Raw genomic sequence first — 15,459 nt, forward strand, 5'->3', positions numbered from 1 at the left:
CAGAGGTTCAAGGTCATCCTCAGGTACATAGCAAGTTTGGAAACACATAGGATATATGAGACCTTGTCTCAAAGAGTAAAAATAATAAAAAATCAGAACGTGTTTGCATACAATCACTAATTCAGATAGGTCACAACCCACTAAGACCTATTAGATTGTTTATCATAGATTTGGTAACCCTATGTTAAAATATCAAATCCTGTGTTTCTACACTTATTGAAACACAAGATATAAACACAAAAAATTGCTTGGATGTACATCATATGTGTAGTATATGTGCACATGGCATGTGTCTAGTTATATGTATGTGTGTATGTATAATCTAAAATATGCCAAAAATAAGTAGACAATGATTACCTAAAAGTATAAGATATAACACTAAGTGTAAAAGAGAGAAGACATGTAAAATAGTAAATAATGAAGACATCTCACCCATACTTATCATTTGTCTTCTATCCAGTTTCTTGAAAACAAATAATACATTTAAGTGTATAATTTCTAGATTATAATTCATTCTTCCAAAATGTACAAGTCAGTGTTTTTAATAAATGTATTCAGGTGTTCAACCCAATGGATAATATATATATTTTAAATGTTGATTCTGATGATGGGTAAACAAACATGGTACATCTATCCTTACAGTGCAATGCCATTTGGGAATAGTTACTAAGCACCAACATAAGCCACAAGATTAGTGAGTCACCAAAGCATGACACTCTAAGAACAAAGACATGTTCAGAAGATCATATATCAGAAGACTATATATATATCACATCATGTCACTTAGTAGAAATGTCCAGAAAAAGAACACATGAAAATATAGAAAGCAGGGGGCTGGAGAGACGGCTCAGTGGTTAAGAGCACTGACTGCTCTTCCAGAGGACCCGGGTTCAATTATCAGCACCCACATGGCAGCTCACAACTATCTGTAACTCCAAGATCTGACACCCTCACACAGGCAAAACATTAATGCACATAAAACAAAAATAGATTTTTTTAAGTAAATATAGAAAGTAGATGTATGATTGCTGTGGCTGGGGTATAAAGAGAGATTGAGGACAACAGATGTGGGTAGTTCACTGGATTGAAGGAAATGTTTAAAAATGATCCATGTGAATAGTTTCACACCTATGTGGATTTACTAAAATTGCTGAATTGTGCACTTTAGAAAATTGAATTATTATATAGAAATTATACATGGAAGCATATTTTATGATATAATATTATGTAAAGCTGTTACATATTTTAATTTTAAATGAGATTATCAGATAAGTGAGGTAAGTGTTTTTTATTGTTTTGTATATACAAAATTTGGCATTTCTCAGGCCAACAAAATTACATATACATATATATGATATATATGTGTACATGTGTGTATGTATGTATATATATGTATATATATATAATATATGTATGTGTCTGCACATCTCTTCATCCACACAGGAGTGTATATTTAACAGTGTATGAATGTAAGCTTCTTTTAATACTTTAAGACTAATTTGATATTTTATTAAATATTTAAATTTTAAAAATTAAAGCTAAATAACATTATTCATGCATACTTTTCCTTTGATACTCTATTTTTCTCATCTGTTTTAGTTTATATTTATACTCATACATAATTCCTTAGTGATATTGACAACTTCTATAGTTATTGTTAAGAATATAGTGAATCTTTAAAATCAACAAAAATAGTCCCAGATTTTATTATCTGAAGGACAACTCATAAGTGGGCATAATTGGCTTGAAATTATTCTGGGTAGAAATAGAAAAAAATTAAATGACATTCAATATTTTATAAACTTCTCTTAGCTTTTATATTTTAGAAACCAAACTACAAAATGCAATATACAATCAGTCTTGATAATGCCTGCATTCTCCAAAGAGTTGCCTGGAGTAGAATATTTTTCTATCCTTCATGTATTCCATTCTGATATGATTAAAAAGAAGATGCTTAAACACTCATTAACATGGCAGCACTCACTATGAAGTATCCTTATTTAACAATTTATTTGTGAAAAAATAAAGCTATCTCAAACATCTTAATTTTAGAACAAAATTAATCGTTGCTATTTGGGTCTAGAAAATGCACTATGGCCATTGGAAATAGAAAAGATCCAATTTGGTCCTGTGTGCGACAATAATAAATAGTTCTTATTAATCTGAAGAGACAGGTTTGGGAAGTTAAATAACCAAGTCAACCCACAAGTTGCATTCAGACAGAAGCTTGGGGTTTTATCTTTTAACTTAAGAAAATTAAACGATGGGGCTCTTCCTCCAAACGGTTCAAAAATTAGAGCAGCAGCATCTTCCAGACACAATGGGGCTTGTGCGTAGATGAATTCACAGATACAGTGGCAGCGCACAGGAGCTGCACAGGTCCGAGCCAGATAAAATCCCAGCACTGAGTAGAGGAAGTACACATGGAACCCCACCCCTAACCAAGAAGCTATTCACAATTGGTAGCTTCTGAGAGATGGAAGATTTGTTTTCTTCAATGGCGTGACACTGGGTACATCAACCAGACTCTATGACAGTGCCTCATTGGCTCCGGAGAAGTTGGCCAACACAAAATGGACTTCATATTTTTGTTTGTTTATTTGTGCCTTTTTGTTGTTTTGGTTTTTTGTTTGTTGTTTTTGTTTTTGTTTTTGTTTTTTCGAGACAGGGTTTCTTTGTGTAGCTTTGCGCCTTTCCTGGAACTCACTTGGTAGACCAGGCTGGCCTCGAACTCACAGAGATCTGCCTGCCTCTGCCTCCCGAGTGCTGGGATTAAAGGCATGCGCCACCACCGCCCGGCTTGTTTTGGTATTTTTAAGAGAAAGAACATATACTTGGATGGATAGGGAGTGTGATGACCTAGGAGGAATTGGAATGGGGAATATGATCAAAGTATTGTATGAAAATTTTTATAAAGCAAAAGAAAAATAGGAAACATTAATGGAATTAAAAGACACCAAAAAATTGGAAAAGCTTCCCATTTTACAGATTGGAAGAATTAATATTATTAAAATACCTATACTACTCAAAGTGACTAACAGGTTAATGCAATCACCATCAAAATATCAATGACATTCACAGAAAAATTAAAAAAAAACAAACCTGAAATTCATATGAAAGCACAAAAGACCCCAAATAGACAAAGCAGCCTCAAACCTAATGAACAAAGCTAGATGTGACACAGTACCTGACTTCTGGAAACACAACAGAGCCGTGGTACCCAAAAGAGCATGACACTTGGAAGCACAGTCCAATAAAACAAAAGAGGAACTTTAAAAACAAAACCACAAACCTATAGCTAACTGATGAAGACAAAGAGAACTGGGTCCAATTGCCACCACTGTCCGCTAATCTGTTAGACCCAGGGCTACTACTGAATCCCTCTGGCTTGTTCTGGCATTAAGTAGGATGCAGATACTGATGATGGATTGGATTTACTATGGAGTTAAGATGCAATGCTAACTATGGAACAACAAGTAGCCACATTTGTATGTGACAGCCAGAGACCGTGAAGATGGCCCTAATACCAATTGCAATGGAAAACACAAGGGGGGGGGCTGCAGTGAGGGTTATCAGTCCAGCTGGGAGGCAGGACACCCAAAGTATTTCATTTCGGAATGAAAGGAAGAAGAGAATGCTGTGCCAGATTTTCAAATTCCTCTACTTTGATTAGCAAATTCTGTAATTCCTCCCATTGCTCAAGTCATTGTTATCTTCTTGTTCATATGACTTCCTTTTGTAAATGACTCACTTCCTCCTCAGCTGCCCTGTAAATGTTCTCCTTCCTAGGAGAACAGGAATAAGGCTTGTAATACTAGTAACAAAAAGCCAAAAAAAAAAAAAAATGTTTGAATTTCCTTACAAGCTGTCTGACCTTGGACAAAGTATCTTATCATTCTCGGTTCAGTTTCCTAACCTACAAAATGTGGTAGACTCCTACTAGGTGAGACTAAGTACGGTGGCCTGTGGTACTCAATAAATGTTGGATTCAACTTCCTTTAAACTGTGAGTCTTTTACTATGTATACTATGTATACTAAGAGATTGTGCATAGGGAAACTGGAAGAAAGCTGGCCTGTTAAGCAATCTCTGGAACATAATCAAACTTCACATTTGCCCAGAGTCCCCCAGGGCTGTATCCCTGAGCATTACTAAGGGCGTTTTCTGGAATCAAGAGCTGGTTACACACAGTTCTTTAAACACATGCAGTTATTGGGCCACCCTGCAAGGCAAAGTGGGTGAGCTCTTGGGATAACAGCTGTGGGAAGAGGTACAAGAATTGCTCAGAAGAAAAAAAATCTCTTCATAAGTTCAACAAGAGTCTGTTGAAACTGCACTTGCTCATGCAAGCAGTTAGAAGTATACTCACCATTCCAAGGATTTATAAACCCCATGAGTGCTGTTATTTCTTCATTTTCTAATGGGGAAGTAGACAGGAAAATCAAGGACTTTGCCCTAAGGCATACAGTTAGAAAAGGAGAGTCAGATTTGAACCCAGGATTCTCAAATCAAGGTTCTGTTCTAACAGTCACACAGAGTACATAGTAAAGAAGCCAGTAATGAGATGAAATGGTATCTGTCTGAACCCTCACTCATTACCTAGCACCCTAGTATCCATCTCCCAACTTCCTACATTAGAGAACTTCAGCTCACACAGAGACGAAATAATAGCTACACTTCATAGCATCTGCTACAGTAATATATTGACCTGTCACTCCATTTCTGGATAGTGAGCTATAAATGTAAATAATCTGAGTCTACATATGAAAAACTTCCTTAAGAAAGAGTTGGAATGTACCCTTTGCTTTTAGTACTTTATCCCTCTGTCCTTCCTTTCATCTAGACTACATGCATATGGCTAAATTCTTCCTAAGTTTGGTGGAAATTATCAATCCATGAACAAAATATTCATTGAACCATAAGAAGGATACATTAAAACACACACTAACATCATAGTCAAACTACTGAAAATAAAATATTAAGAGAAAATATTAAAAGGAGTCAAGGTCTAGTGAATCATATCAATAATTATATTAAATGTAAATGGACTAGTACCTAAAATGAAAGGCAGAGATTCTTAGATTGCATTAGAAATAGTAAATTCTATGTGTTCTCTAGAAGAACTCTACTATCAAAATGAAAACATATAAAGCTGAAGGCAAAAGAAGAGGAAAAACATTAAAAGTAAATAAATAACAAAGGTGATGCATCCACAGTGGGTTCCAGGCCTGCTTGAGCTACATAGTAAGATCTTATTTCAACAACAACAACAAAAAATGTATTAGATTAAAGGAACTCTTAATATAGAAAGCAGGTAATTCATCAGGAAGATCTAACAATCCCAAATATGTAGGTATCTAATTAAGACAATTTCAGGTACAAAAGAAAACTGCCAGACAGTTTCTCAGAAAATTGGGAATCAATCTTCCTCAAGACACAGCTACACCACTCTTAGGCATATACCCAAGGAAATGTTCAATCATACCACAAGGACACATTCTCGACTATGTTCATAGCAGCATTATTTGTAATAGCCAGAACCTGGAAACAGCCTAGATGCCCATCAAATGAAGAATGGATAAAGAAAATGTGGTACATATACACAATGGAGTACTACTCAGCAGAGAAAAACAATAACATCATGAGGTTTGCAGTCAAATGGATAGAACTAGAAAATATCGTCCTGAGTGAGGTAACCCAGACTCAGAAGGACAAATATAGTATGTACTCACTCATAAGTGGATACTAAATGTAAAGCAAAGGATAACCAGACTGCAACCCACAGCTCCAGGGAGGCTAGCTAGTAAGGAGGACCCTAGGAAAGATGCAAGGATCGCCCAGTGATGGAGAAGTAGATGAGATCTACATGAGCAAACTGGGGGTGAGGGGGGTTAATGGAGGGCAAGGGACAGTGGAATGAGAGCCTAGGGGAGCAGGAGTTTCAAGCCAGAAAGGGAACAGAGTGGGAGATCAAGGAAAGAGATACCATGATAAATGAAGACTCCATGGGAATAGGAAGAAACAGAGTGCTAGGCAGGTTCCCAGGAATCCACAAAGGTGACTCCACCAAAGACTACTGGCAATAGTCGAGAGGGTACCTGAGCTGACCTACTCTGGTAATAGGATGGCTAAATACCCTAACTGTCATCATAGAACCCTCATCCAGTGACTGATGGAAGCAGATGCAGAGATCTATGGCTGGGTCCCAGGTAGAGCTCCAGGAATCCAACTGACAAGAGAGAGGAGGGATTCTATGAGCAAGAGATATCGAGACCATGATTGGAAAAAGTACAGACAACTAGTCAAACTAATGGAGACACATGAACTGTGGACCAATAGCTGAGGAGCTCCCATGGTACTGGACGAGGCCCTCTGGATAAGCGAGACAGTTGTTTAGCTTGAACTGGTTAGGGGGTGCCCTGGCAGTGGGAATGGGGCCCATCCCTAGTGTATGATTTGGCTTTTTGGAGCCTAGTGCCTATGGTGGGACACTTTGCGCAGCCTTGGTGCAGGGAGGAGGGGCTTGGACCAGCCTCAACTGAGTGTGCCAGGCTCTGCTGACTCCCCATGGGAGACCTTGCCTTGGAGGAGGTGGGAATAAGGGGTGGGTTAGGGGGAGGGCTGGGGAGGTGGGAGGAGGGAGGACAGGGGAATCTGTGGTTGGTATGTAAAATGAATAGAAAATCTCTTAATAAAAAAAATAAAACCCCAAAAAAAGAAACTGCCAGAAGCCATATAAGAAAGACTCTTTTCATAGTGATTAATGTAGTAAATTGACAAAATCAATGAGTAGATACAATATTTGAAACAAGATATCCCTTTCATAACACTTGATATAAATTGGTCATTTCAATAAGTATGGGAAAAAATCATTATACAAAATTTATCACTCATTCATTATTCTAAAACAAAAAAAACTTCAGGAAACTAAAATAGCTCATTTCCTCTATAATGAAACTACATGTGCAAAACCTTACAGACAGCAACATATTTAGCAGTATAATAATGAATATTTCCCCCTATTGTAAAGAATGAGGGAAGGATTCTACTCTCTACCTACATTCAACATTTCACTATATGCAAAAGGCAAGTAAAAGCTTAAAGCATTATAAAGGAAAACAGCATAACTCTATTATTTAGCAATCTATGATTTTATGCAAAGAAAATCAAAGGAGTTTGTAACAAAAACCATGGAATCATAAGTAAAAATAGTAAACTATCAGGACAAGCAAATATACAAAAACAACTGTATTCTTAGCAATCGCTAGCAATAAGCAACTGAAAATAAATTTAAATGCAATTTACAGTATTATCAATAAAATATAAAAGAGGCCTGAGAAATGGCTCAATGATTAAGAATACTTGCTGCTCCTGGTGAGAGCTAGAGTTTGGCTTCCAAAACCCAAATGGCAATTGACAACCATCTGTAACTGATGGTTGGGGATCTGACACCCTATTCAAGCCTCTGTGGATACCAAGCATACACATAGTGATCATACATACATGTAGGCAAAACACTCATGCAAATAAAGTATAAATAAATATTTTTAAAACATAAAGTAGAAGCCGGGCGTTGGTGGCGCACGCCTTTAATCCCAGCACTCGGGAGGCAGAGCCAGGTGGATCTCTGTGAGTTCGAGGCCAGCCTGGGCTACCAAGTGAGCTCCAGGAAAGGCGCAAAGCTACACAGAGAAACCCTGTCTCGAAAAACCAAAAAAAAACATAAAGTAGAAGTGAATTTAATAAGAGAAAGCCATAAAATACTACTTAAGTTTAAAATAGCCAAATAAAAAGAGAAGAGCTATACCATGTTCATGGATTTGCAATACATGACCTCACCAAAATGTAAATTTCTCAAACTCCTTCACTAGGATAGCAGTTTTTAACCTATCTACTATTTGAAATGCAATCAAATTCGAATTGATAATCCATATCAGTATCATCAAGTAACACTCTTGCACACCTCAGCCTCCTTATTTTTGAGAAATCTTACAGAAGGCTTGGGGTCTTGATGTTAGGGAATTAGTTCACAAACATCTAACATGTAAATGACAAACTTAAACATTAAATGGAGCCTCATCTGACCTGAAATCTGTTCTCTTAAGTTCCATGTGCTGCCTCACACTGGAAAATCTGTGTAAAAGCACTTGGCAAGTTAAAAGTTCTCGCATACAAAACTGTGATTGAACCATCCACAGAGAGGCATGCTTGCAATCCCAGTATGTAGAAGGCAATTTAAGGGATGAAGTGTTCATTTTGGTTCATGGTCTAAGAGGCTACAGTTCATCAAGGCATGGCAGTAGAAGGCAGCTAATCCCATTGTGCATACCCAAGAACAGAGAGAGATGTGTGCCAGTGCTCAACAGGTTCCCTGGCTTCTTTTCCCTTTTTATTTATATTGGGTTCTCAGCCCATATCCAGTGTGGTTCTTCCCTCATCACCTTCACTATGGCATGTGTGTACCCACATATACAGAAAAAATAATTCTAAAAATAACAAAAAACTGTGCACAGGACAACAACTGGAATACAGCTCTGTAGAGTATTGAACCATAAATAGTAAAAAAAAAAATAATAATAATAATAATAATAAACAGTAGTATTGCTGAGTACTCCATAGACTCTTGTTCTCTGCACCATTTTGAGTTGTGGTGCTCTGTGTTAATCACCATCTACTGTAAAAAGAAGCTTCTCTGATGGGGTTTGAGAAATGATCTATGGGTATAACAATAAGTCATTAGCAATTGGTCTCATACTATCTTCCTTCAGCAGAGAAGTAGTAGGTTCTCTCCTAGGACCTAGAACCTGTCTAGTCCCAGGCTCTTGGCCCAGATAATGATACCAGGTATGGGTTGCATTTTTAGAGCAGACCTTCTTAATTCCAATCAGAAAGTGGTTGCTACTCCAGAGCCCCATCCAGTATCATGAAAGCTAGACAACAAGGATGAAGCCTAAGTGTCATACCAGCCTGATCTCTCCATGTTCTGTGATTTAAGTGTGTGCTGTCTTCAGCAATATGATTTTACTATTAAGTTCTGTGGTATCTACATCATAGCCCCTCCACCCAAGGCTCAGGAATAACTGGGGGCAGGGGAGTCAGGAAGATTGTAAGAGCTGGAGGCTGTGGACGACGACAACAAGACAGTGTTTTCCAGTTGCAACAGGGAAGTTGCACACGGGAACTGTAACGGTTGTGACAGCACGCATGAGACCTATACAAATTCAAGTCAGACAAAAATCTCTTCACTAAGGGCAAAGTGGTCATGAAATCCCACCTCTGACTGAGGAGCTATTGGCAATTTACAGCTGCCAGGAGAAGGTGAACTAGTTTTCTTTCAGTGTGTGGCCCTAGATTATATAGGCAGCACTAACTGGGACACAGTGGGTGTATAAAAAAAGAATACAAAATTGGATGTGTGTAGAATGGGGTGGAGTTTCAGGAGAGTGTAATATGATCAAAATATAATGTATGAAATTCTCAAAGAACTAATAAAAATTTTAAAGTAGCAATTCTGAAATACCCAAAGATTAACAAACTATATGAGAACAAAATTCAGAGTCCCAACCAGGAGGTGAAGAGAAAACTTTGGATTTACAACCTCCACAGGAAGAAGGGAATGAACATCAACCAACACGTGCAGAAAGGATGACCACATCCTCTTGTGTGGGATAGGCGGTCTCAAGTTGTCCAGGCCACAGATGTCAGGAAATGGTGGAAAGAAAACAGAATAGCTCCAGAGAAAAACTCAAGCCCTAACATGTGGAAGCAATGTCACCAGACAAGTGATTTCAAAGGACTTTTGCAAGAGAATAAAATGCAGGGGAAAAGAAGATGGATTCAAGGGCTAAAATGGAAGGTAAACAAAACAAACCTGCAGGAAAAAACCTACCAGGGAATAAAGGCTGATTTAAGAACAGGAAAACAAAAAAACGTAATTTACCCAGTTGACTCTGCCTTCAAATTTTGTATCTGAACCAATATAGATATGAATGTCTGCTGAATATGCATTATGCAAATAAAAAGAAAATACCCTTGAGATACACACATTATGAAAATCAGGTATTTAAGACCAAAAGAAATCATTTCTGAGAAATTTTAAACTGCAAGACAATGAAGTCACTCTGTATACTGTCAGAAATATAAATAGCTTTGCAATACTAATGAGCATATGAAATAAAGCAACACTAGCAATTGTACTGATAGTATAAAGGCAAGTCACATGGAGGAAGTGTGTGTGTAAGTCTGTGGAACAACTCTGATTGTGCAGCCTTGGGGAATGGTTCAAGCAACATGTGAGAATCTAATTCTTGTCTTTGTGAACCCCCACATCCATCAATCAGGGATTCTTGTAGCTCCCATTGCCAAAACATATCCTGAACTCAAGAACCTTTGGGATGTTCCCTGGCACCTACCCCAAAGTCACTACTATTTCTTCCTTGATACAAGTGTCCTCCAGTGAGACTCCCTGGTCTAGCTTAACCCTACAACCAATTCCCCATGATTTATGAGACTAGCTTTCATAAAATGCAAATGTTATCATACTTCAAATCATCTTCAGAATAACATTGAGTGTCCCTCCCATGGGCATCATGTCCTGTGTGCATTAACTCTGCCATCCAGCCTGATGTTTCATTCTCTAGCAGCTTGGCCCAATGGCTTCCATTCAGTTCACAGAAACAACACAGAGGCTAGTCCTAGAGCCTTGCTACCTTTCTGGAAGTTCTTGCTAGTTCTCTTCTCTCTCCCTCCCCTCTCTCTGTTGAATGTCCATGTTCATGTGGATGTGCACACCTATGTGTGAATGTTAAGCGCATGTGTGTGAGATCACAGGTCAACAATAAGCATCTTCTTCTATGGCTCTCTACCATATTTCATGAGACAGTCTCTCACTGAACCTGGTGCTCATTTATTCATCCAACCTGGCTGTCCAACAGGCTCTAAGGACCCACCTGCCTGCACCATACCATACCCCTGGTATTAGGTAACAGATATTCATGATGGTGCCAAGCTTTTACATGGGTACTGTTAATTCATACTAGAATTCTCATGCCTGCATGATTGACACTTTGCTGAGTCACCTCAGCCTCTTTGTGCTCTCATTCTTGGCTCACATATTATACATGCCTCTCCTGCTGACTCCAATCTAGTGAAATTTCTATCACAACACCCCACTTGCTTTCTTCATAGCATTTTTCTTATTGGAAATGGCATATCTGTGTATCAGCTCACCTGCCATCTGTCTTTCCACCCTCAATGAGAAGAAAAATGTTGGCTCCCCTCTTTGCTAAGTCTCAGTAGCCACAGTACTTAAGCTATTGGAGGCACTGAGTAAATATTTGTGGAGTGAATGAGCATGAGAATGAACAGATGTGGGATGAGAACATATTCTAATAGAATCATTACACAATAGAGTAGTCAGAGAAAGAAAACTAATACATATGGATTGGATTTTGGAAATGACAATGAGGAAATATGAAAAGGATGAATATTAGTCATCAGATATTATGATTACAGGTGCATAAATAATCACTGAATCAGAATAAAGATAGAGAGTTTAGTTCTGAGTGTGCTCCAGATTGTACAGCAAAGTAAGGAGAAGGTTCACTTAAGAGTCATTTCTCAGTGAGGGATATAGAATACATGTGAGATACTGGGGGGTACTGGGAGATGCTGGGGGTAGTGCTGGAAGATCCTGGGAGATGCTGCTGGGAGATGCTGTACTGTTTCTATTGGGGACTAGGGGGGGTCTGGTCCCTCGATAGTCTCCTCCCAGGGTCTAGGAGGAATGTACAACCAGCTGATAATTAATCTTTGATGATAGGAAATGAATCTATGTACATGAAACTCCTTAGTCCATACACTTTATTATTCTGTGTCAGTTCTCTATCTATACAGCTTCTATTCTGCTCTCATGCCTATCTCCTTTCTTGCCTGATTTCCCTCTACATTTATCTGCTGACCCCTCTAAGTTCTATCTTAATTCTCTCATCTTAGTTCTATCCCATCTAGGTTCTCATCCATCTATTCCCTTCCCATCTTAGCTCCTCTCCCATCTCCTTTCTCATCTTGTTCTTCCTCATCTGGCTCTTCCTCATCTTCTATCTTGTTCCTCTAGTACTCTCTCTTAGCCCTTCAGTCTAGTTCTTCCCATCTAGTTCATTTCTCTCCAGTTCTTACCCATCTAGTTCTTCCATTCTCATTTTTCCTCTCTCTCTACTCCTCTTTGTCTCCTTATACTCTCTGTTACCCCTAAGTCTCTCAGAAATCCAGTTATAAACCCAAGCAATAGCAAATCTCTGGCAGAACAAGGTCACCAGGCTTGAATTCTTACAGGATCATAAAGGCAGGTAAGAATTTTCCTCAGGCAGTGACCATCAGGCTTTCTTTTACAACCCAAAAGAGGAGTGTTAAAGGACAAGGTCAATAAAGCTATCCTCCTGACCTAGGGGACAGGTGTTCATTTGGCCTTAGATGCTTGAAAGGTATCTTAGATAAATACACTGTTAGGAGTTCTTGAAAACACACATAGCATTATAAGAAAATCACTGTAGGAACCAGTAGATAGATAGATAGATAGATAGATAGATAGATAGATAGATAGATAGATAGATAGATGTGCTAAAATATCACCAAGACTTCTTAAGCCATGGCTTGACCTTTGGAGAAGTCCTTGACTTTTCCAAGTAGTAGCTTTTGTGATAGCAGCTGAATTCCTTTACGTTTTCCTGAAGGTTGCAGCAGTTTCTTCCCACAGATACTGGAATGATTCTGGTCATACATGGAGGGTTGGAGAGATAACTCAGGCTGTAGTCCTGGGGTCAGTAGGTGGCACCAGCAGTGATTCAAAAAAAGAGAGAGCTGGACTTTGTGTCCGGTCCTAAAGAAAGCCCCAGATTTGGCTCAGGAAACAAGGAAGAGGAACAATGTTGGGACTTGGAGAATGGGTTTTGATTAATGCATATAGAAAAGTTAATTTTAAGCACATTTGTTCTCCTTCTAAGAAAGCAAACAATTGTGTAGGACAAAGTGAAGGGGGAAGATATAGGAAACTCAGCTACAAAGCTATCAGATGTAAAAGATTCAATAAGGCTGCAGTTAAACTGTGACTTTTAGCTGGGTATGAAAGTATGCACTGGCATCCTAGCTACCTGAGAGCCTGAGGCAGGATAATCAGTCACTTGAGTTTGAAACCAGTCTAACATGGCAAGACCCTAGATAGATAGATAGATAGATAGATAGATAGATAGATAGATAGATAGATAGATAGTAGATAGATAGATAGATAGATAGATAGATGATGAATGGATGGATGGATAGATAGATAGATAGATGAGATAGATGATAAACAGACAGATGTGATATTAAAATTCTATTTTAGTTTCTCTTCAAAGAGCATTAAAAATGATTCTTCAAAGATGTTCACCTAAAATCTAAAATGTTTGTCTTTTGGGGACAGAATCATGAAACATTCTTCTTTAAGCTTGCTTGAGTACACATGTTTTTGGTAAATCTGGATAAATGCTTAAAATTATTTAAAATGCTATATAACATCTCAGCTATCATAGAAAAGCAGACTGTGGTAAAATGCAATGGAAATGGCCAATGGATTGGCAATCACAATGACCGGAAGCTTCATTCATTTCAAACTTGATTCTTAAAATAACACATTCTTCATACAAATTAAATTACAATCACTTATAAATGGGGAAATTCAAAAGGAGACCATAGAAAAAGAGAAAAGAAAAACAACTAAAAAAATTAACTTAGGAGAAGCATAAGTATCAACCAAACTGATGTTAAATCAAAAGAGACAAAGTTGGATCAAAAAAGATTTAGTTAACCAAAAATTAATAAATTGAACAGTTTCACTTGCCCGGACTGCTTGCTTGTTCAGTTGTATATCAGATTGGGTCTCTGTGTCCTGCCTTAAGAAGTTTGTAGGACTCAGAGCCCACCCAGATACTTCAGACTACCTCCTTGCTCCACAGAACAGGATATTTTGCTCCAAGTTAAGGACTTAAGTCAGCCCCACCTCCTGCATCTCCATGCTCTAAAGGAGAGCAAGGAAAGAGATACAATGATAGGGGGAGACATCATGGGGATAGGGAGAAACAGGGTGCTAGGGAATTTCCCAGAAATCCACAAGGATGACCCCACCTTAGACTACTAGCAATAGTGGAGAGGGTGCCTGAACTGGCCTACTCCAGTAATCAGATTGGTGAATACCCTAACTGTCATCATAGAGCCCTCATCCAGTTACTGATGGAAGCTGATGCAGAGATTCATAGCCAAGCATCAGACTGAGCTCCAGGAGTCCAGTCAAAGAGAGAGAAGAGAGATTCTGTGAGCAAGGGGCATCAAGATCATGATGGGGAAACCTACAGAGACAAGCAAACTAAACTAGTGGGAACTCATGAACTCTGGACCAATAGCTGTGGAGCTTCCATGGGACTGGACTAGGCCCTCTGCATAGGTGAGACAGTTGTGTAGCTTGACCTGCTTAAGGGCCCCTGGCAGTGGGATCAGGACCTGTCCCTGTTGCATGTATAGGCTTCTTGGAGCCCAGTGCCTATGGTGGGAAACCTTACACGACCTTAGTGCAGGAGGTGTGTGATACCTCAGTAAAACCGCCCTCTCTATCCCCTACAGACAAAGAGAAGCTTAAACCAGGATTCCTAAGTGTAGATAATAACTTAGACCCCTTTTCCCCAGATGGCTGTATCTGCTACAGGGACTTTGGAAAACACAGTCAGGATATTTGACCAAAAAACTAAAAAGGGAGGCAGGTTAAAATAAATTATATGGTCTGTGCCTTTAAGAACTAGCCCCACAAAGAAAGGGGAGTGCTCCTTCCAACCTCCCTGCTGTGAGTGAGAGATTTGGAAGAGCCTCCCTGGAGACTTGTAAACTTAGAAAACACCTTACTTTTGCATTCTGTACCTAAAGTCTCCAGTGGCGGCTTTGGGGACTGTGATCTAGGCACAACAAGACCCTCACTCTATTGTCTCAAAAAGGGGGCCTTAGACAAAGATATCTCAATATAGATAGACTCAGGCCAGTTTCAAGTCCCCAGAAATGATGGCGCCAGCCCCAGGAACAAAAGAATAGAGTAGGATGTCTGATGGTAATCAATTAACCACAAGATGCCCCTCTCCAGAGATAACATGACCAGACCCTGGAGATGAGTTGTAAAACTCTTGACAGGGCAAACAGATAAGCTAGAATAAGATAAAGTCCAGGCCCGGGAAAAACTGGACCAATCAAGGATGGACCCATACTAACCCCCTCCCCTCTAAGAAATTTTATGGGTTTTGCCTATAAAAACTAACTTCCCCAAGAAAGAGTAACTCTTCTCTGCCTCACTTGAGATGGCTTGAGATGAGTTCCCTGTCATGACTTGTAACAGATAAACCTTGCTTTTGCATTCTGGTATGCTCGTACTTGGTGGTCTCTCTGGGGG

General features: G+C 38.9%; 1 protein-coding gene across 1 annotated transcript in view; it reads right to left on the reverse strand.

Annotated features, from left to right (window-relative positions):
- The window catches only part of Dner (delta/notch like EGF repeat containing), a 152,278-nt gene that overhangs the window by 46,839 nt on the left and 89,980 nt on the right, over positions 1-15,459 (reverse strand). The gene's annotated exons all lie outside the window — the stretch shown is intronic.

Source organism: Peromyscus leucopus, chromosome 13 (assembly GCF_004664715.2).
Source record: "Peromyscus leucopus breed LL Stock chromosome 13, UCI_PerLeu_2.1, whole genome shotgun sequence".
Taxonomy (NCBI): domain Eukaryota; kingdom Metazoa; phylum Chordata; class Mammalia; order Rodentia; family Cricetidae; genus Peromyscus; species Peromyscus leucopus.